The sequence below is a fragment of the Tyto alba genome, unplaced genomic scaffold (assembly GCF_018691265.1).
Source record: "Tyto alba isolate M040663 unplaced genomic scaffold, T.alba_DEE_v4.0 Super-Scaffold_18, whole genome shotgun sequence".
Taxonomy (NCBI): domain Eukaryota; kingdom Metazoa; phylum Chordata; class Aves; order Strigiformes; family Tytonidae; genus Tyto; species Tyto alba.
Window position 1 is genome coordinate 12,566,072 of NW_024881280.1, and position 20,929 is coordinate 12,587,000.

Here is a 20,929-nt window from a genome sequence, read left to right on the forward strand (position 1 = left end):
TTACCTTTTCCGGGGAGGAATCCTGGAGCTCTCCCTCTTTTTGGTCAGCTCCTGGTTCACAGCATCCGTGGGTCAACCAGGCTGCCTCCAGCAAGTCCGGGCCGTTTCAGATACCAGCTGGTTTTGGACCAGGTGTGCGTGGCTGACAGCTGACACACCAGCCAGCCAGCCTTCCTAAACCAAAGAAGTACAGTTTAATCTTCACGAAGCACAGTGCAAGAGAGGCTTTAAACACTGGAAGAGCTATGAGTATGGATAGCTTAGCTCCGGTACACCGGGCCCTGGAAGACCTGCCTTCTTCAGAGCTCCGGGCGGGCGCCTGTACCTGCCCCTTGCCCGGGGCGGCTCCCCGGCAGCTGCCTCTCCTCTGCTGAGGCCGAGCCTTTCGACTCCCCACTGTCCTTCTGGATCCCAGCCACGGCAAACACTGAGCAACTTCACAGGAGCCAGTGACCAAAGGTTCCTCACTGCTACCATCTCAGCCAAGGCCTCAGTTAAGCCTCGAAGGGTCTACCAGAAAGTGCTTTATGTTTTCCCAGCCAATCCCCCAATTTTTGAGGTAGGCCTCACTGCTGACTCCTTTGCATCCCCATCCTCCCTATCTCTCCCACCTCCTCTCCCCACTTCTCCCACCATCACATTCTCCTCCCTTCCCCACTCTGGGACAGAGCACGGCCCTTCATGTACGCAGGCCCTTGCCACTGCCACCCACCTGCCACCCCAGCCCGTTCCTGGGGGCACCAGCGCTGCCTCTTGCCCCCCGCCCCGGTGACCCCACTGCCTTCCGCCTCCGTGCTGGGCCCGGGCAGCACAGCTGCATGGCCCGAGCAAGCGGAGCCCGTGAGCTGGGGCTGTACCCCTCCTCCTCTTCCAGTGCTGACATTTCGGATGCCACGCTCCCAATTTTCACAGAAGTCATGCCTCGAGGTGCCAGCTCCAACACACAAGTATCTAACATCGTACTCGCGTCACCCTCACAGATCTTACACTCCAGGGGCTTGTCTATACATAGCATTTTTCTGGATTAATTGCATGGGAAGAAGTTAGAGCAAGGACATTTATGTGCTAGACTAACAAATGGGATCTTCATGTTACCCTAACAGATCTCAGAGTTTTTGAGCACCAAAAGCCAACAAGATTCAAGAGAAACATTTTCCTTAAAAAATAAACAAAAAACCTACACTTTTTATTTAGATAACACTAAACTACAAAAACACTCTAATTAAAGATGCAGATTAAATAACTAATCCTCCCCCAACAAAACCTTCCCACCAAGATTAACAGAGCAATGAATAGCATAAACCCACTAATTATAAATCAATGTAACATGGATATTATAGAGACACATTTAGCACCTTCTGCCTATGCACTGAGGCTTGCATCTACCAGTCTCTCTTATGTTGAGAAGCAGTTGTTATTTTAACAGCTAGGTATTTGTACATCACATTGGGAAATAACTTGGTTGTTAGCTAACTCTGGTATAAATTGTTCTAAAATTGATGTTCCTAAAAATTATTTGCACATCTTCTATTTTCATTATACTCATTTTGTCACAGTTGGATATAAGATTCCACTGAACTATTTATCAGACACATGCAAACAAAATTTTAAAAAGCATTTCCCTAGCATCACAAGAACACTGAGAATGCTATTTATGTAGTCAGATCTATTTATCTGTAATTTGTCTGTAAAAGAGTAAAGAAAAAACCCATACAAAATAAGCAACTGCAACACACTCCCAACTCGTTCAGTGAAGAAATATGAACATTACAAAAGGCTCCAAGATAACATAAATTTAGGACAACACAGTTCAGCTCAAATCAGCCCCTTCCCTGGCACCAGCACTCAGGCAACCCATGGGGCTTCCCAGGGAGCCAGACCAAGGAACTGGTCAGCCATCTGAATGATACCCCCATGCTACCTTAATGCCTGTTAGCTGTATCACCTCTCAGATCTGGTTCACAGGCCACAGCCCAGCAGAAGTTCCATTTTCACAAAAAAACTTCATTTCTGTGAACTTAAAGTGCTGGAGAAACCATACCTTTAGTTACACATGTATCTACACTTGAAAGAAAACAATCATCGAAGAAAATGTTCAGTAGCAAAGACTACCCAGTGACACACATGAACAAAGAGGTGGAGCTGAAGATAAAGGTTTGACCTTAAAGCTCATGTGATTAATACATTGCTTAAGCTGTACAGAAAAGGGGGTATGTTTTTCCGTTTGTATAGAAATGATCTTTCTGTGTTGTAATACTAATAATTAAAAATGTGTAACATTTGTAGTAGAAAAAAACCCAAACAAATTAAAAACCAACAGTGGTGTGATCATTCAATTGCATATACAGAAACAGTTAAAATCTAAAATCCAGTACTAGGCCAGACTCAGGCTTCCTAAAACAGCACTTGCCCATGCTCTAACTGTTCCTCTAACAAAGACACCAACATTCCTGGTGTCAGCAGGTTGGGGACCACACATTAGCATCATTTAGCAGTAGTGCTCATCAAATAAGAATACAAAGAACAAGCAAACAAAAAGGAAAGCAAATTCCTGACTGGGAATTAGTTACTTGTTCATTCCTCCAACTGTCTATTTTAGTATTTACACGTCATCATTTACAAAGTGCTCCAAAAAAGAAAGCTCTGGTTCATGCAACAACTCAGTGATAAACTGTTCAACAGAGAATCCAAATCACAACACTGCTCCATGACTTATCTGGGATTCTCCTGAGAAGAAAGTGCCAAATTTGGACATAGAAAGTAGGCATCTGTCATCTCAGAAACTCACCCTGATCTGGCAGGACTCACCCAGAGGGTGATGCAGATTTCACTTTCAACTGAAGTCCCAACACGCCTTTTGATGAGTACTTTTGAACCTGCACACAGACCAGCTGGGATCTGAACATCTCTGAACCGAAACTTGTAGATAGAGCACAAAACACGGTAGGTTTTGCTGAACTTCCTTCCCAAAAGGACTGAAGTACCTCAGAGAGACAGCCACAGTATGCATTACTACACAGTCCCCACCTCCAGAAGAGGAAATGCCTCTCTTCTAGAGCAACAACAACAAAATAATTGAAAAAACAACTCTGTAAAATAAAAGCTTGTAGTTACCCAAGGAAACATGTGATTTCCAAGGTTAGGTGCATCCTTTCCCAGACACCTCTGGGTGAGTTCCCTATCTACTGAAAACTTCTGGCAAAGCCTTCAGAAGCACATTAGACCTCCAGAGTTCCAGATTTCTTTTAAAAGCCACACCACCACCCAATAGCTGAAGAGGCTTGGGCAGATGCCTGCACCCCCACACAACGAAAGCATCCACAAATGTTTCTGTGACTATTTATCGCCAAAAGAAGAAATGCATTTAGAATTACTGCCAAGAGTCCTTATTTGTTGTTGCTGTTATCCTGCAATCTTTTTTACAAAAAAAAAAAAAAAACAAAAAACAAAAACAAACTTGAGTTTCAAACAAACACACAATCAAATTTCCTCGTGCTGCTAGATCTCTCTTACATTATTAAACTCTCACTTACTTTTCCCCTCTGTGTACACTCATCCCTGCTTATGTTCTTTCCATTCCGTTCCTGCTAAGGCAATGAAAACTAACCGGATGGGTTTACATTTGGGTTTTCAGGCTTCACCACAGTTCTCAACATTTTTGGGCCAACAGGCCACTATGAGTGTTTTAAGACTTCTCACAGCTTGCCACATATCCCTGACATCTATCTTTTAAAATTAAAATCTCACCCATTTTCTTATTTTTCATGGTCCCAGGGATGAGCTACAGACTACTTTCTGTAAGCTGTTAAAGCATCAAAGACTGACAGATCCATGGGAGTGAATGGTTATTTACTTATATATATTTACATATGCCTCAGTATCTTTAGGAGCTCATCTAACATTTTTTTCTCTTGATTTCAGATTCTGTAAATCCTCTTGTCTAAAACCAGGGTCAAATTTGACCTCGCAATATGGCAGGTTACGCAGGAGGTGAGTTAAAAAGGAGCAACTCTTACAAAACTCCACCTACACTTGCTTTATGAAGAAGTACAGAACACATGTTACATCATGAAAGCAAATTCACTGGCTTCTTGGTAATTGAAGGCAGGATACTGTTGCCTAGCAACTTATCTGATTACCATTTTTTCAAGTATCACATGCATACTTAGATATGTTGCATAATAATGTCTCACTTTTATGCTGCCTAACCCAACAAAAAAAAAAAAAAAAAAGAGGAGAGGGGGGAGAAAGCTACCAAAATTAATGCCTTTAGTCTCCTTTCCGGCAAAAGAGAAAGTACAAGATAGTAGGTCATAAACAGGTTGAAACATTAGTATTCCTGAATTTTATTCCTGCCTTTTTCTGGCTTGCTGAATGTGCTTATACAAGCATTTTATTTTATCTACTTGTCTGCAAATGACACTAATAATACCAGCCTCACAGAGACACACTGAAAATTCATTAAGAATAGAGAGATTCTCAGATGAAAGATGCAGTGGAAGTGCTGGTGTTAGCACTTACAGCTTTTTAGTACTCCAAATGTTGCTAAACCCTGGTTCAAAGCGTAGCAAATTTTAATCATTGTCATGACATTGTCCAGTCCTTGTTTCTCAAACAAGGATCTCGAACCAAGAAAACTACATTTCTCCCATCAGAATGTGACACTTTTCCATATTCTATGTAGCTGGGAAAAGAAAAAAGAAAACAAACTACTCCAGCTGCCCCACACACAAGGTAGCATACCCCAATGTGGAGCACTAATCATTATCACAGCTCTTGGAAATTGTACCATGAAAATCAGAGGCGTAGCAGAACATATGCATACATTCGTTTTTCAAAAACATGCTCTGCTTCTTGATCTGATCTTTGAAAAACTAATCACACTCTAGCTAATCTACAAAAGAATTAAGCGTTTAGTTGTCTTTATGGTGCGCAGTAATACCTCACAATACAAACACCAAACTGAGGCATTGTTTCCAAAAGGATATCGTTATCTAAGAGGAGGACTTGGATTCTAGAAATTGACGTTTTTGCACATCTACAAGTTATATGCCAATATAACATAACACAATAAACTTCCTACTTTACATACAGACCCAAGTCTTCCATTGCACAGAATGGGAACAGCTTAGCTGCTCAGGGCACCCCAGATACCACACTAGCCTCTGTCAGCTCAAGTGACTGAAGCTGATGTTTCAGAAACTCAGTATCTCATCTCCACGATAAAGTATTAAGCAGCAAAGGCAAACCAAAAGCAACAACAGGCAAGCTCTATATTGCTAAGGAATCATTACATTACCTTCACAGCAGCTCCTCTCTTCCTAGTAGACATTGAAGCATTTTTATAAACTGTGCCCTACATCCTGCAGCTGTTGTGCAAGTCCACTTCCAATTAAAAGCTTAATTGTGAGATCTGCCTTGGAAAGAACTGCTGGATCAAAATAAACCAAATCACATGGTATCTATCATGCCGCTAGGGGAAACTATATACACATCTTTAAAACACCATAAATCATTAAAAGAAATAACTCTTCCTCTAGAACTTACTGGAAGCATCCTTATCATAAACCTCCACTGACACAAAATACAAAGAAAATACATGGGCAAAAGCGTACCGTGGGTTAAGCAAGCCCAGCTTTGCTAGGTTGGTTAACAGGAGAGGAGACAGCCAAATACACCGCTATCATCAGGCTCTCTCTGTCACAGGCAGCAAGGAACTACTCTACCTAGAGCTCTGCATAGACACAGCCCCAGACAAGAATTCTCAACCCAGATTAGGTTGGTGGAACCAAACGAGTTTGATCATCTTCTGTGCATGTATTCTGGGTGAAAAAACTCAAAATAAAACAGACTCCCCATTCCCAGAAGGCACTTAGCAATATAGACAGCACTGTGCCACAGCTACCCATGCTAAACAGAGAGCTTTCCCCTTCAGAAATACTTCATTGTCTCCTTCATGCTCCCAGTAGAGTCAAGAAGAAGGGACAGAAATTTGCTCCACATAAGTCCTTCATATAGGCTATCTTCAATATATGGCACACCTGGGAGCAAAGATGCAGCAAGTAAGGAGTCAAACAGCAGCTTCGCCGTTCTATACTATCAACACTCACCTAATTACTACTAATGCTTGGATCTTATGCAATGAAAGCAAGACAGCACGCGTTTGTGGTAGGGAAGATTCCCTCAGTCATTTAATCCAGCTTTGACAGAAGCCTGTGAGGGTGGAGGAGTTTTCAAATAAGGTTGTGGTGAACTCCTGTGCACTGACACCAAAAAAAATTCAGAACAAATTAAAGGGTAACATAAAACTCTTCTCTCTTTTACAGAATGATTAGACACTTCTGAACTAGTAACTGGTGAGTATTCTCATTCAGATATGCCTGCAAAAAAATCTCTAAAGCACTCTAGCTTCTATCTAGCCTCTAAGGACATGTTAAAGAGCAGTGCACACCTGCAAATACACGTCTTTTACACTTGTTTTAGCTGGACTGTGAGGTGCATACACTCTGGCTCACACTAGGTGTTATTTGGTGTATCATTTACAACCAGGAATGTAATGCTGACTAACCAGAAAGAGCACATTGCTCCCAGTTGGCACAGATATTGGTAATCTGTTCCTGCAGAGCCAAAGCCTTTGCCCAGTCTGGCTTCCTTTCAGGACTCTTTCTGGTTGCCTGCACAACCACCTTACCTAGGAGCTCAGACACCATCTGGATACTCCTGCCTCGCATTCTGTAATGGAAATGTGAAAAGCAAACCGGTTTATTTCTAACATACAAGGAAAAGAAGCCCTCCGCTCCCCCACCCAGTCTGCACTGAGCCTGCAGAGCTAAGAGCAAGAAACAGTGTCAGGTGGTAAACTCACCAGAGAATACCAAACTACATACAGGAAGCAGATCCAAGAAGTAAAAGGCAATCACTTACAAACCCATATCAAGCAAGCCACAAGCAGGTAATACTTTTTATGTCAGAAGGCATTAGCTACTTAGACGATCAATCTTCTTCCAGAAGAAGACAAGAAAAATACCATAGTTGACCTTTCACAACAGATTTTGTTTTGAAAGAGAACTCACACTTGTATTGTTCAATTTCACGTCTTTCACTCCAGATCCAATCCAGGAACACCTTTGTTGGACACTGCTTCATTTGCAGCTATACAGGAACAGACAGGACCATAAATAAGCTTGCTCAGGTGCCATTTCCCCATCTGCAGGACGTTGCTCTGGCATCTGAAAGCTTACCAAGGTACTGCATCTGCCTATGGAGGTGGGCAGTGCTTCCCACAAAAGGAAGGTGAGGAGTGGGAACAGAGGCTTCTCCTGCCTCCTGCTGGCAAACAATTTCTTTAAGTAATTGACCCATTTTCTACAGAATAATTAGCCCTAGGGAATGAAGCACTGCTGCCCTTTAATTAGTCATGTTGTTACCTCTCTTGTCTTACCCTGTAATAGCAGGCTGCCTGAGACTGAAAAAAAGAAACAAAACAAAGCAACACAACAACTTAATTTACTTTTCTTAAACATGGCATTTATTAAAGGCAATCCAGAAACAAACAATCCTAAGGTACAACTGGCAACAATAAAATTTCCCATTACCTCTATGATTTCATCATCAGAACAAGCAGGTCTCCTTCACGCCACTACCCTTTAAGCCTCCTCAACGTGTTGGGCTTCGCTTTTTCAGGATACTTTCCCTTCATCTTCCATGAGGAAAAACTTTCCTTCCACTGTCAGGAAGGTCTCTTTGCCTAAGATCTAGTCAAACCTCCTGCATATCGGAGTTTACTAAAATTTCATGCAATTTCTTGCAACCGAGCTCAGTAACCTGGATAAGGACAGAAGCCCTTTAGTCTAAGGAGATTAGATTTGCATGCCATGAACAAAGAGCACAAGAAATCACACCACAACCAGCATGACAATTCCAAAACTGGCAAATGACTGTTCAAATGAGTCTCACACAGATGTGCCTTAGTGACCAATCCCATGCTACAGAGGAAAGAGAAAATCTACAGAGACTGGCCCCAGCCTCTGTGGTAAGTATGATTCTGAGGATACAAATGAGACTTCCCATCAGAGCATGCGATAACAGCAAAAAGATGTTCGGGGTTTTTTTTTCCCCTGGGAAGAGTGCAAAGTCTTCTTTCCCTCTCCCCTACTCCCCCTAGACCTCCTCCTTCCTGGCATGCTCAGTCCTGATTGTGACTCCTTTCTAATGCTTCAGAGGAAAGGAAAAACTAAATTCATCTGGATAATTACACCACAAGAGGAAATACCCTTCCTGGACACAATGCAGTGACTGCCAGCAGCCCTGAAGCGGTCGAGCTGAGTACAGTCATTGTATTAACCAAATGGACAGGTATTACAAGCACATTTAGGACACCGCAAAACAGCTACTCCTCTCCAGAGTTCTTGATGAGTGGGAATAAGTAGATCCACAAATTACAAGGCCAAAGGGATCCCTACATCTTCGCTCCTTAGGACTTCTCCAAGATGCTGAATTAAAGCACAGATGTAAAAAGACATCTCAGTTTAAAGACTCCAAATGCTGTCAAGTTCACCCCCTTACCCAAAAACCTCTTCCTGTCTTACACTCAAAGTTGGGAATCTGCATCTCCCTTCAAGGTTAAATTTGCCTTTCACTGCTCAGCACCACATCACATTATAACATTGTCAGCAAAACCACAGAGTCCCCACTATCAGGTATCATTTCCACACATACGCAGAGATCTGAGTTACTCTCAACCCACATATCAATAAGCTATCCACAACTCTCGTTTTAGTCCCCCCTTAACCATTTCTGCAAACTGCCATGGGATCTTGCCACAGGAATTCAAAGGTTTGAGCTCTCCCAATAAAGCAGCTCTTTTCCTGCCTCCACCATCACCCCGCAGCAGAGTGGGAACAGCAATACTGACCAAGGCTATGGACGTGCTGCCAGAGCCTCAGCAAGGGAATGTTACAGTCACAAGCAGTACTACCTCAACACCTGCTTGCCCCTCCACTTCCCTTCCAGCAGATTATGCTACTACTTTTTTAAAGATGCCTGTGATTAGAGAATCTCAAAACATTTCACAGGCATTGAATAAGCTGCTTGCTAACACTTCTGCTGACCTTTGTTTAGGAAGCTGCTATAGCTACTAGTTAAACCGAATTATTTGGAGTTAACTCTTGTGTTTCAATTTGATATCCACCTGCAAAATGCCACTTTTCTGTACCTCAGTTTCCCCTTCTACAGGCAGGGGGATGCCCATGTTCTTCAGTGGGAACCTTGACACAGACCTATGAAATCTGCAGACATATGCACAAAGCTCCTCAGGGAGAAAATACCTGCTTTCAAATTAAGTGAACAATCTTAATTTATCCACATGAGTGAGCTGTTGTCACCACACACAGAAAAACTGACACCCCTGCATTGAAGAGGTCATACATTCTCACTGGGATTCAGGAAGGACCTTCAGGATGTGCCATAGGCACCAGAGTACCTCACAGACATCCTACAGGGTTTTTCCTCAGTGCTAGCTGAAAGTGGCTACAGGCATTAATGATTCCATGTCAGTAAGTCTTCCTTTTCTGTTTCCTAATATTTTTATGGACATTTTTCCTCTTCAGGATTTCCTATTTACCACCAAAAAGTAGCTAGCCCCATCTCTAGCCGATGCCATACATGGATTAATGCATTTGTGTTCCTGGAAACCACAGAACAGAGCTCTTTCGGCAATCTGTTCTTCTTGCAAATCCCCAACGCACATAGCTCCAGCAGGCACGGAGCTGTTACCACCTCACCTGTGAAAAAATTCAGCTCCTGCAGGGACTGCTTTTTCCTCAGAATTAAGAGGGAAACAGGACAAACTTGTCAAATAAATGATGTCAGAGAACAATACAAAATATTTAACGTGACAGAGTTTTACTACGTCTGCTATGTAATTAGGAGTCTTAACAAGTTTGTACTTCCCCAGTAGTTTTGGGCCAGCAATGCCAAACGCTCTCTAGGAAAGTCTCGGTGTAATGCTCCAGCTCAAGATGAGAGGGACGGGCCAGCCTCCCAACATCCCCGCTCCTAAGCATCCTACAGACAATTTTCAAAACCTTAGTGCAAAGAACGGGGGACAGAAAGAACCAGATTTTCCCATTTCGACAAAATTCAGCTATTCGGAATATTATTCCATACCAAAAACAGAACAAGAGCAGACATCTTGAAACTAACTTGAAATTTAAAATTAAGAAAAGAAAATTAAAACCTCTAATTTTCAGCTGACCTCTGGGCTTTACGCACACAAGTAATTCAAAAGGTTACAGAAAAGTCACTGAAAGGGCCACGGCCAGCCCCCACCTCCCGGTTCTGCTCTGCCGACGCTGGGCTGCTTCAGGTCTCTTTCCCCTTTTCTGGAATAAAGCTTTTACTGAAATCAATACAAAAAAGATGTTTCAAGACACTTCGTTTTTGTAAAAAAAAAAAAAAAAAAGGGGGGGGGGGGTGTGGTGGCACTTTTCGGTGAAAAGCGTCTCCCATTTCAACAACGCTTCCACCCTGCTCGCCCCTCCCCGCTGGGCCGGGGCCCCTCGAGCAAACCCCCCCGCGGGAGGTGCCGGGGGGCGGCGGGGCCCAGCCAGCGCCCCGGGAGACGCCGCTGCCTCCGGCCGGGCCGCGCGGCCCCGCTCCCCGGGAGGGGGCGACACCCCCGGGCCGGGCCGGGCCGGGCCCCGGGGCCCCCCGGCAGACGGGGGCGGGCGGGGCGGGCCGGCGCTCCGCCGCCCGGGCACCGCCGCCCGCCTTTGTCTCGCCGAGGCCGGCGGCCGCCCGGCTTTCCCATCGCGCGACGCCCGCCCGGCGGGAAGCGGCGGCACGGCCCTCCCGCCGCCAGAAAGCGAAACCAGCGGCGCCGGTCCCCGCCTTCCGCCGCGGGCAGCGCATCCCCCGCCGCTCGGCTGCGGAGAGGCCGCCGCCGGCGCCGCGCACCTCCCGGCGTGGGCGGGCGTGGGGGCGGCGGGCAGGTGCCGGTGCCGCGGCTCGATGTCTCCCCCCCCACCCCCCCCCCCCGGCCGCGCCTCATCGCCTCACCGGTGTCCATGGGTGCCGGGCGGCGGGAGGCGAAGCGTGCCGGTGACACTCGCCCGTAGTATGGATGCGGCGGCAATCTGCACATGCTCGCTCCCGACGGCCGGCCTGCCCCGCCACCTTCCCTTAACTCTTTCCCTACTGCCCCGCACTTGCCGACCCGGCCCCCGCCCTCCCGCCGAGGTGCAGCCGCTTTGCTCGCTCCGCAGCCGGGGGTGGGGGGGGGGTGCCCGGCCGGGTGGTTCGCCCCCCCACCCCCCCCCGCCCCACTCTGGAGGGGGTGGGGAGAGCCTAAACCCTGCGTGGGGCAGCCCGTGGGGCGGGATGTGCTTCCCCCCGCGGCGCCGGACCCTGCCGGTGTGTGCTCAGGTGTGGGGCGGGACCGCCCCGCTCGGGAAGCTGCCCCCAAAACCTCCGGCGTTGCTCTCTCCGGGAGCACGGCGAGCCCGCCGTACGGGTTCCTCGTTATTTTCTCTGCTGAAGAAATCCATCCCGAAAACAAATAAAAAACCCGAGCGGTTAAAGGGATCTAACCCCCGTGCGCCCGGTGTTGAATGCGGACGCCAACAGGACGTCCCCGCAGTGCGAGAAACCAAGCACAACTATCAAAGGAAATACTTGTCTCCACCTTCGCTGTTAAAATAGTGAAACACAATCTCTACAAGAAGTGTTTTTCCACCCCAGAAGGATCTCTTCCGATCCAGAAAACTGCTCGAGGAAGAGGAGTAAGAAAATAAAGCATAGGTAGTAAAATTAATTACAATCGTGTCTCTTTCTGCATTAACCCTTGGGCAGCATGAGAACACAGGACAAAAATGCCTTTCTCTAGGATCAGAAATCAGGAGATTGCAATCCTGAACCAGAGCTCACAAGCAAACAAACGACCCCTCTGTACCTCTTGGCTTCCCTCTGAAATGTGGAAGTAGCAGCAGCTCTCTGCAGTAAGGATTAGCTGGTTAATGCCTCTGAAGTGCCTTGTATTCTTCAGAGAGAAGTGAGGGAGATTTTTAGTTTTGTTCCTTTACAAAGAGGGAAATCAAAGTATTCTGGGGTAAAATGGTAACCTCAAGTGACACAAACTCAGAAGTCACAATGGATCCTAAGCCCCGAGACCTGTGTTCAAGCAGTGCTCTGCCTTTCCTAATTACCTACTGACTTTGGGCTCTTCTTTAGTCTTCCCAGGCCTCTGATGCACTCCACTTTTTCTTTCTCACAGGCACCAGGTCTTCTGGTCTCTCCTGCCTTCTGTAGTGCCAGAAATGATGAGCTAATATTTTTAGCAGAATAAATATGTTTTTATGACCTCTGTTTAATGACTCAGCATTTCTAATATCAATAATAAATGGTCCCAATGCTGAGGCAACATCAGATCTGTGCAGGCCCCGAGGCAATTATAACGAAGGATTCTCAAGATGTCCGGCCGCAGCGACTCTCTCAAAGGCAGGTACCTCTCGAGAGACAGCTCCTTCAGACCCAAAACCGCAGGGCCGGCAGATGCTGCACACTCGAAAAACGCGGCGGCTTTGCATAGCTCTGCGTAACCCAGGAGTGCCCGGGTTACCGGCTGGCATCCCCGGCAGCGTTCGCCCCGGGGAGCTCGGTGTACAAACCGCCCTGGCTGCTCCGAGGATGCCACAATGCAGCAAACCAGCCTGTCACCGAGTCACCTGATTGCACAATCTCGCTGCGAGAGCTGGAATATCAGAAAGATGGAGCATTTTAAAGGGGAAAGGGAGAAAAATGCACCGCTAGCCCTACCTCAGTGACCAAGCTGTGCAAGCTAGAGACAGCGCTGCATGTGCTGGTGACCTCAAGCTGGATGTAAAAAAAAAAAAAAAAACCCAGTTGTTTTACATTTATTTCAACAGAGCTGAGAAGGAAAATGCTAAGATAGCTGAGGCATCTTGGATTCTCTAAGAAGCACCTTTAAAATACTGTATCCAATTAGGCAGCTACAGAGTACAGTAGCCTGATGCAGTGCTTATGTATTTATTGTGAAATAGCATCCTTTAGAAAGTACTGAGGACTGTGCTAGAGACGTAGTTGGAAAAGAGCGTGAGAGAGATCATTTCACAGTATGAGACAGCATGAACATTTCACAGCATGAGAGGAGAGAATGCCTTACAAGGAGCAGAGGAAAGGTCAAAGAGAAAGGAAGAAGAGAGCTAAGAGATACTCACCTACGAGAAGGAGAAATCAACAGCCAGAGATGGACCGGAAAAAATGAGAAGCACATGTAGAGAATACATAAATCTGTATTCTCCTGTCTAGTCACAGCAAGCAGAGAGGAAGGAGGAGGTGAGGAGAAAGGAGAGGGCTCCCAGAATGAGAAGGGAGGAAGGAGGAGGCAGCGAGACAGGAGTGAGGGGAATGAAGACAAACACTGTACTGTGCTGAGGGGACAGGCAGGAAGGAGAAATCTCAGAGCAAGCACCTGGTGGTGGTGCTGTACACCTGAGAGCTTGTTCAGCCCTCCCCAGATGCATTAGCTGGTCCAGAAAAGCTGTTATTTTTCTGCTCAGCCTTGTTTCTTTCAGCCTGAGCTAGTAAAGGAAAAGAAAAAAAAAAAAAAAAAAAAGCAACAGAGTTGAGATTATAATACAGTGAAAGTAGGAGTTGGATGAACCTCCGGAACAAAGAAGAGAAGATTCCTAGAACTGCTCTTTTGTCAGTCATTCATCAGGAGGCTTGAGCTCCCCTGGGCCTGGTATCAGGAACGAGCACTGTTCTCTGCAGATCCTCCAGGCTTGTATGAAAGAAGCTGGCTCCAAAATAAGAGTTTGCAGTGACCTAAGTATGCTCAACCCCCTCTGCAGCCACATGTAAACAGGCACAGGAGATGCAGCTGGTCTTAATGATCGCATAATCCTGCCATGAGTGCGTTGCCTTTATCTGGAATAACACAGATCATACAGAACACCTGATCTAGTTCTTCTATGTGTGCCCAAAGCCAGCTCAGATGTCTCCACAGCATCCTGTCTGGTTCTAGAAGGATTTATTCACTTGAGTGCAGTATCACACCTGACTGTGTGGAAACATCTTGGAAAGTAGCATAATGATACTTGCTTGCTACTGTTCTTTTGTACTTGAGCACATTAAGGGGTGCAGTGCAGCAGTCCCCAACCTGGTTCCTCACTCATCCATTTTGTGTCTGGCAGAGCTTATTCCTTCACCATAACTTGCGTTTTATTTATGGCATAATTGTTGCACTGAAAAAAGAATTACTTATTTCTTCAGGTACTCTTTAATGTGGTCGTTACACTGGTATCTGAGTGCATCACAAATATTGCTGCCAGTGTAGTCATTCCCAATGAGGTAAGATCTCACTCCGCAGACTTGGGTTTGAAGCTCAGATATGTTATACTTAAAAGGAATCATAATTTTGAGATTCATAGCATCCCTTTTTCCCCAGGGAATTTAGTTTTATAGGGCTCCTTATATTTACATACCAGTTGTGGATGCTCCTCCCTTCTATAAATCCAGACCCAGTCTAGAAAAATGAGTACCTGAAAAATCAGTGAACCTCCATTAGTCTTACCAGTTTAGTCCAAGTGACTTGTCTGATGTTGCTTAGGAACTAATGAGGAATGGGATCCAGCCTTCCAGAGCAGGGTTTAACCCCCTGGCTCATTAAATCACCCCTACCCTAATTTCCTGCCTCACTCTCTACATGCTGATGGGTTCTGCAACAAATGAGATGGGAATCTCACCTTATAACACTCCCCATTCTGTACCCAGCCCAGGTTCAGTCTGACTCCAGCCAGCCAGTGCATTGAAGAAGACACCTATCATGGAATACTTCATCACATATGTTTAAAATCTCCCAAACTGAAATCAGGGGTTTCCCCTCCTTGGGGAGGTTTGACTTTTTATGTCCTGTTTGCCTAAGGAGGTCTTGCAACTGGGAACTGGGAATTTTGTCTCCCTGGGCATGCAGAATAGAGAGGAGATGGTCTGCGTTTATTTAATAGACCCCTCACAGATGTACATCCAAAACACAGACTTCTCTGTCAGGAAACTGAGGAACAAAGAGCGATTTTGAAGCATGCAAAGAAATTAAGTATTTTTTTCTGAGGGGGCCCCCAGTCACCGTGGTGACAAGTGATCTTCAAATTCCTGAAGTAGAAAGTGCATTTTGAAGAATAGCACAAATCACATGCTGTCTCAGATCAGCTGGCGTAGGTCTTTGTGCAATAACATGGAAATTGCCTCCTTTGTCTCTTTTTCTTTTTGGTGAGGGTAGGAAAAATACAAGCCATGGATTTTCACTGCCTTCACTCATTCAGTGAGTTTATCGAAGAAAACATGAAGGAAATTCTCAAACATGATTCCTTCAAGCTGGAGGAAACTCTCTGGTCTGATGGATTCCCCTCTTCTTTCTCTTGCTTGGAGCAAGGGCTATTTTCCCCCCACACTAGGCTCTGTCAGAATATACTTGGGTTCTTTTTATGGCTTCGGACACTAACATCATATTCATCACTCCTCACAAAGTGCTTGATTCACAAAGGGGCTAAGGCAGAAGTTAGGTACATGCAGGTTCTTAATGTATCTTTGCCCCAAATTAAAGCTCTTTAAACATTTGTTCGTTTAACCATGCATGTGCCAGTCTCTGCCAGTAAGGTGCTGTCCTTGGCATCAGCCTCGAAACATTAAAGGCCAGGCAGCAAACCCCAAGGTACACAGTGATTTTTGAAAACTCCGGCCTTTCTCTCTGGGATTGCTGAAATCATTCCCTTAATTAGAGCATATTCTTTCCTCTAGATATAAATTATAATAGCAAAGTTTGTTTGAGTATTTAGCTTTGCACTATCTTGTTTCCCTCAAGATTTTTTTCTGTAAATAGATACCTGCCATACTTTGTGGCTTGGTGAGAGCTTGGCTCTGAAACTAAACACAGCAGATGGGAAACTTTTACTCCTAAGGCATGCTACCAAAGTGCTATGCAGCAAAGCATCTCTTACTGTCAGGCTAGCCTGCTCAGGAAAGCCCTGTCCGGGGTGTACCCATTCAGGATTTCCATAAGAATTAATATTAGCAAGACATTTTCACAGAGACTGTCAAAGCTTTTGAATTTCCTCTTGGATGTTGTTCAGGGATCATCTCTTTGGACTGAGAAATTTGGAGAATCCCTGTAGTAGCAGCCTGCATATCTAGGTGCCTAAGTGCTTAGCATTTAGATTTAATAAATTGCTCAGCAGAGCGCTAGTAACCTCCACTACCTCCTGCCACCTTTGCCTTTATGTGGATTAGATGCCAGATGGGTCCTTCAGAACAGAGCAGCCTGAGACTTCTTCTAGAACAAGCAGCAGGCGGGATTTACCAGAAGCGTGACTGATGACTGACTAAGGAAGCCTGTATTTGCTTGAATTTTTAATAAAAATAAATAAAAGAATCCCTGAGGGTTTCTATTCTGGATTCAGGGGCAGAATAAAAGCAAATACCATATATGTGGAAATTACAGATCCTGAAGGGTTTGGAGGCAACTCTGTTTTCTGTTATTTTGCCAGGTTTAACAAAATGCAAATGTTGTTTTGAGGAGGGGCAAGACACTACACAAACGTGGACATGTACAGTCCAACTCGATCCAGCAATCTATGTTGTGGAGAAGTGTTGCCCATTAAAGCTGTCAGGACACTGGAGCCCTGGAGACTTGGGTTGTGTTCACAGACATGCTTCAGGCCTTCTCAACGCCCTCACATTCACCCCTTTGTTTTTCTGTTTCCCCAGCTGTTAAAGAGGGAACACATTTCCTTTGCTAGGCGGCTTTGAGACAGGGCAGTAGAAAGCACAATAAGCAAAGAGGTATTACATTTGAAGGATTTCTAGAACATCAAATAACCCAATGCTAGCACTTCACTGACACATGTTGTAACTCTGAGCTAGCTAAGAAACTGAGACAGAGAAGAGAAAAGACACGATTTACCTAAAATGCTTTTAAATGTCAGTACCAGAAGTGGGATAATTATAATAAATAATTCTATTTTATATAGTGTCTCTGGTACATATTATACTGCAAAATATAATTGAGAGACTAAATATTTCTGGAACTGTAGTTTTTATTTATACAGCACGATATGTATGCAAAGTGCTCTGCACAACAGTAAAATCACAAGTGTCTGCTCCAAGTCACTTACAATACAATTCTCAAATACCAGTCAAGTAGTGATAATAAACCAGAGAGAAGAGGGGAATGGATGAGGGGAAATGATGGAAAGACAAGGGTTACAATATAAAAAAAAAAGATAAATGAAGGAGGTTGGGAGCAATTAGATAGTATGAATGAAATTGAAAAAGTGTTCCTCTGAGATGTGAAAAGATATGGAAAATGGATGAGTCAAAGGAATACATAAAAGCGATTCAGAGCTAAAAATCACGGTTTGACTCTCTACTTCCATCTATCAAATATTCACAATGAGCTGCTCGAGAACATTCCACAGGCCAAGAGCTTTTTGAATAACAAAAACATCTGAGATGAACAAAAGCTGTTCACAAACAGTGCTGAAGCAGCAAGAGAGGTGGCTAAAACTGTCAGATAAGCTGTCTACTATAAATACAAATTATCTACCCTGCCCTTCTCCATTCTCCATTCTTCAGTCCCTGAATTTCCCCTGAGATTTCATTAGTGATGAGATTTTTAAATTTCTTTCTAAACTGTTATTTTGAAAGGCTATGCACTATCAATAGCACCCATGCTTTGCTCTAGAGCCATGGAGGCCTCCAAAATGCTTTGGGATTATATATGATGAAAGTTCTCACAGGCCCCATTCCTAAAAGCATTTAGGCACCTGGCTGTGCAGGTCGCTACTACAGGAATTCTCAAGATCAAATTAGCAGCAATTCATGCCAGTTCGTTTTGCTGATCCAAACATCATATATTACTCTGGCAAAGGAGGTTCCCATATTCAGGCATCAAAATTATGTTAAAAACATTGCCTCCTATGGTAATGTTATGAGGGATTTCTTACTTTTCTGGATAAGAACCTATTTTTGGCAACTCCACTTCCATCCATGTCTTCCAAAAATACGTCGGCTGTTTTTGCTAATAACAATGTGCGCATGAGGCCAGGTTACTTACTTACCATAGGTGTGTGTCACAGCCAAAGAAAGAAGTTTCTAGACAGAGGAGCAAAGAAGGGGAAATGAAGTCACCCAACAACTTATATTTCCCATGTATTATGCCAGTCCATCTGGTAAAGTGACCATCTACTGGGATATCTGAAGAGAGAAAATCAATTGTGGACTTTTACAATCCTTCAGTTTCTTTCATTAGTTATCTTGACAACCTTCATTCATCTTGTTAGCATTAAATGGCAGCACTTAAAGGGCAGAACAGAGGGAAAGTTGCATGTTTAGCTACTGCTTATTGATATAATAATTAATAAATATATCTCTCTCCTACAGCATAATGGATCTCAGATCACCATCACCTAGAATGACCTCTTAGATATCATAGGCCATTAATTTTCATGGATATATTCCAGTATTAAATGCTGTAACTCATACTTGACAATTTGTAGTTGACTGTAGGCTGATAAGAAAAACATCTAGTCTTGATATGAAGACCTAAGGAGATGAAGAATTCACCACATTAGCTTGTTTTAGTGGTTAATCATTGTCTGTGTCTCATTCTTCATTTTGGCTTTATAATTCCTGCAATCAGTCCTCATGACGACTTAGTCTGCTCAGAGCCCTTTCCTGCTAGTGTTTTATGCCTCCATCAGTACCAATTCATTAATCAAGCCATAAATCAAGTCATCTCCTTCTCAGAAAGTCGGACAGCTTGAGCACTGTAAGTCTTCTACAATAAGGCATTTTCTTTAGATCTTGAATAATTACCAAGCTTCTTTTGCACCTTCCCCAGCTTTTCAACAACCTTTGAAAATAAATATCCTGCATACGATTAGTCTCATGAGGGGGACACAAAGGGAAGAAAAGCAACCTGGTACTTCTACTCAGTATTCCCATGTTTATGCATTCAAGGATTGATTTCACCCTTTTTGCCACGGTATCTCACTGGAGTGAAACTGCTCCATACTCTGACGACCCTGATCCTTTTCAGAGCGCTGTTTTCCAGGATAGAGTTTCTGATTACACATCTCCTAATCTCCTATCTGGTTCCCACATGCATAACTTTGCATTTGGCTGTAGTAAAAAGCTTTTTAGTTGAACGCGTCTGATCTGCTAGATGATCCAGTCTGCTCTATATAAATGCTTTCCCCTCATCATTGACATTCCACCGCCATTCCATACCACCTTAAAATATGCAGGTATTAGGAAACAGTGAGTTCGTATTTAGTTCTAGGGCACTTATGAAAATGCTGAATAGCGCTGATTCTAAAATTCATCCTAATACTATTTCCATGGCTTTTTCAAAGCACAGGTGACATGGCTTTATTTTGTTCTGCTTTATGTCCACAGACTTGGCTGGACTGTTTTCCCTATGCTTCAACCATCCTGTGTTCTATGTTTCTTTCAGTAAATGAGAGTCATCCAGGTACAAAGGTCTAGCACTGGCCTTCATCTGAATGCTACACACAAAGAAGCACTCAGTGAGAAAACAATTTAAGAAATAAAATCAAGCAGAATTCATATCCTGTACATGTATTCACTGCGGTCCAGTGAGGACTCACTGTTGATAACAATGTTATCTCTTCATGGAACCACAGAAGGTAGGGCTAGAATATACTTTAAGAGCATCTCTAGTCATCTTCCTGATCATGGCAGGGATGCTTAAATTATTATTGACTTTTTTTTTTTATCAAGAATATTTTGATGCTGGAAAATACATCCATAGATTTTCCTACTCTTTTTCAGAGGATTCTCTATCAGTTAATATTTTTTTTCCCTGAACTGCTGTTAGCCTTGCTGGTGCACATCTATTGGGATTACTGACTTTGCCATTTTTTAATATTGGCATAGAACACACACTCCTCCAGTATTCTGATATTACCTCACTATTACAGGATTTATGAAATATCAATATCAGCAGGCTAGAGATCAGTTAAATAAGCTCTATTAGTATTCCCATGTAATCTATCCAGACCTGCTAATTTTAAAATATTTACCCCCAGTACGTATTTTACATTCCTCCTGGTCACTAATGGAGTGGAAAAATTTTCATCAACCTGTGTGATATAAATGCATCATCTCTCTTTTTTCCAAATGCAGAACAGAAATATTTATTGAGTATTTGTCTCTTCTGCAACATTATCATTTCATCATCTGCATCAAGCAGCAGCATGTACCCTTGTTAAGACTTCTGTTGTTCTTAATATACTCTTAACTCATTTTATTGTCTTAAGGTCTGCCAGCCAATGATTTTCCTCTGCTGCCTTTTTTTTTTGTCTATTTTTATATTATATAACTTCTGATTTATATTGATTGCTATATATTTCCCATTTTACCCATTTGCTATGTAGGCTTTTTGTTTTCTGACTATGCCTTCACTTCATACATTGACCCAGGATGGCATTTAAAACAACACTGTTCTCTATTATGCTTATGAAATTGAGGCTTTTTTTAAAATCCAGTGACTCTTAAAAAGCTTCCAGTTATCTTCCGTATTTTTCTGTCTGAGCTTCTCTTTCTCAGCTTTGCTGTGTTTTGTTCTGTTCTCTAATCTGATTCAGTGGTCCCTGAGAGACTCTTCTTCCCCAGTGGTATCTTATGTTTTGTTATTATTTAGTACATTGAGCCATTATGCATTAAAGCACTTGAGGATCTGAATTACTAATAATTTCAAAACACTCAATGGTAGTCCTTAAGAGAGACCATATCCTCTTTATGCTGTCTCCTTCTTGCACTCCTTTTTTACTCACTCTTGTTGGAGATAAACTAAAACAAGAGATTTTACTGTATAAATTACTGCAGCAGG

The 20,929-nt window shown here is 43.7% G+C and overlaps 1 protein-coding gene across 10 annotated transcripts in view; it reads right to left on the reverse strand.

The window, feature by feature from the left end:
- Positions 1 to 20,929, reverse strand: part of TMEM229B (transmembrane protein 229B) — a 323,642-nt gene that overhangs the window by 22,795 nt on the left and 279,918 nt on the right. Inside the window, exons 1-2 of one of the 10 annotated variants that reach the window (XM_032984686.2) lie at positions 13,236 to 13,404; positions 5 to 174 (exon numbers count right to left, since the gene is read on the reverse strand). The exons of 1 other annotated variant lie outside the window; for it this stretch is intronic. The gene's annotated coding sequence lies outside the window, so the exon portion shown is untranslated. Of the gene's footprint in view, positions 1 to 4; positions 175 to 2,808; positions 3,363 to 5,299; positions 5,360 to 6,568; positions 6,854 to 7,073; positions 7,185 to 10,329; positions 10,352 to 11,058; positions 11,495 to 12,203; positions 12,312 to 13,235; positions 13,405 to 20,929 lie in introns of those variants that run through there. 8 more of the 10 variants (XM_032984690.2, XM_042790968.1, XM_032984691.2 and 5 more) reach the window with 8 other exon arrangements.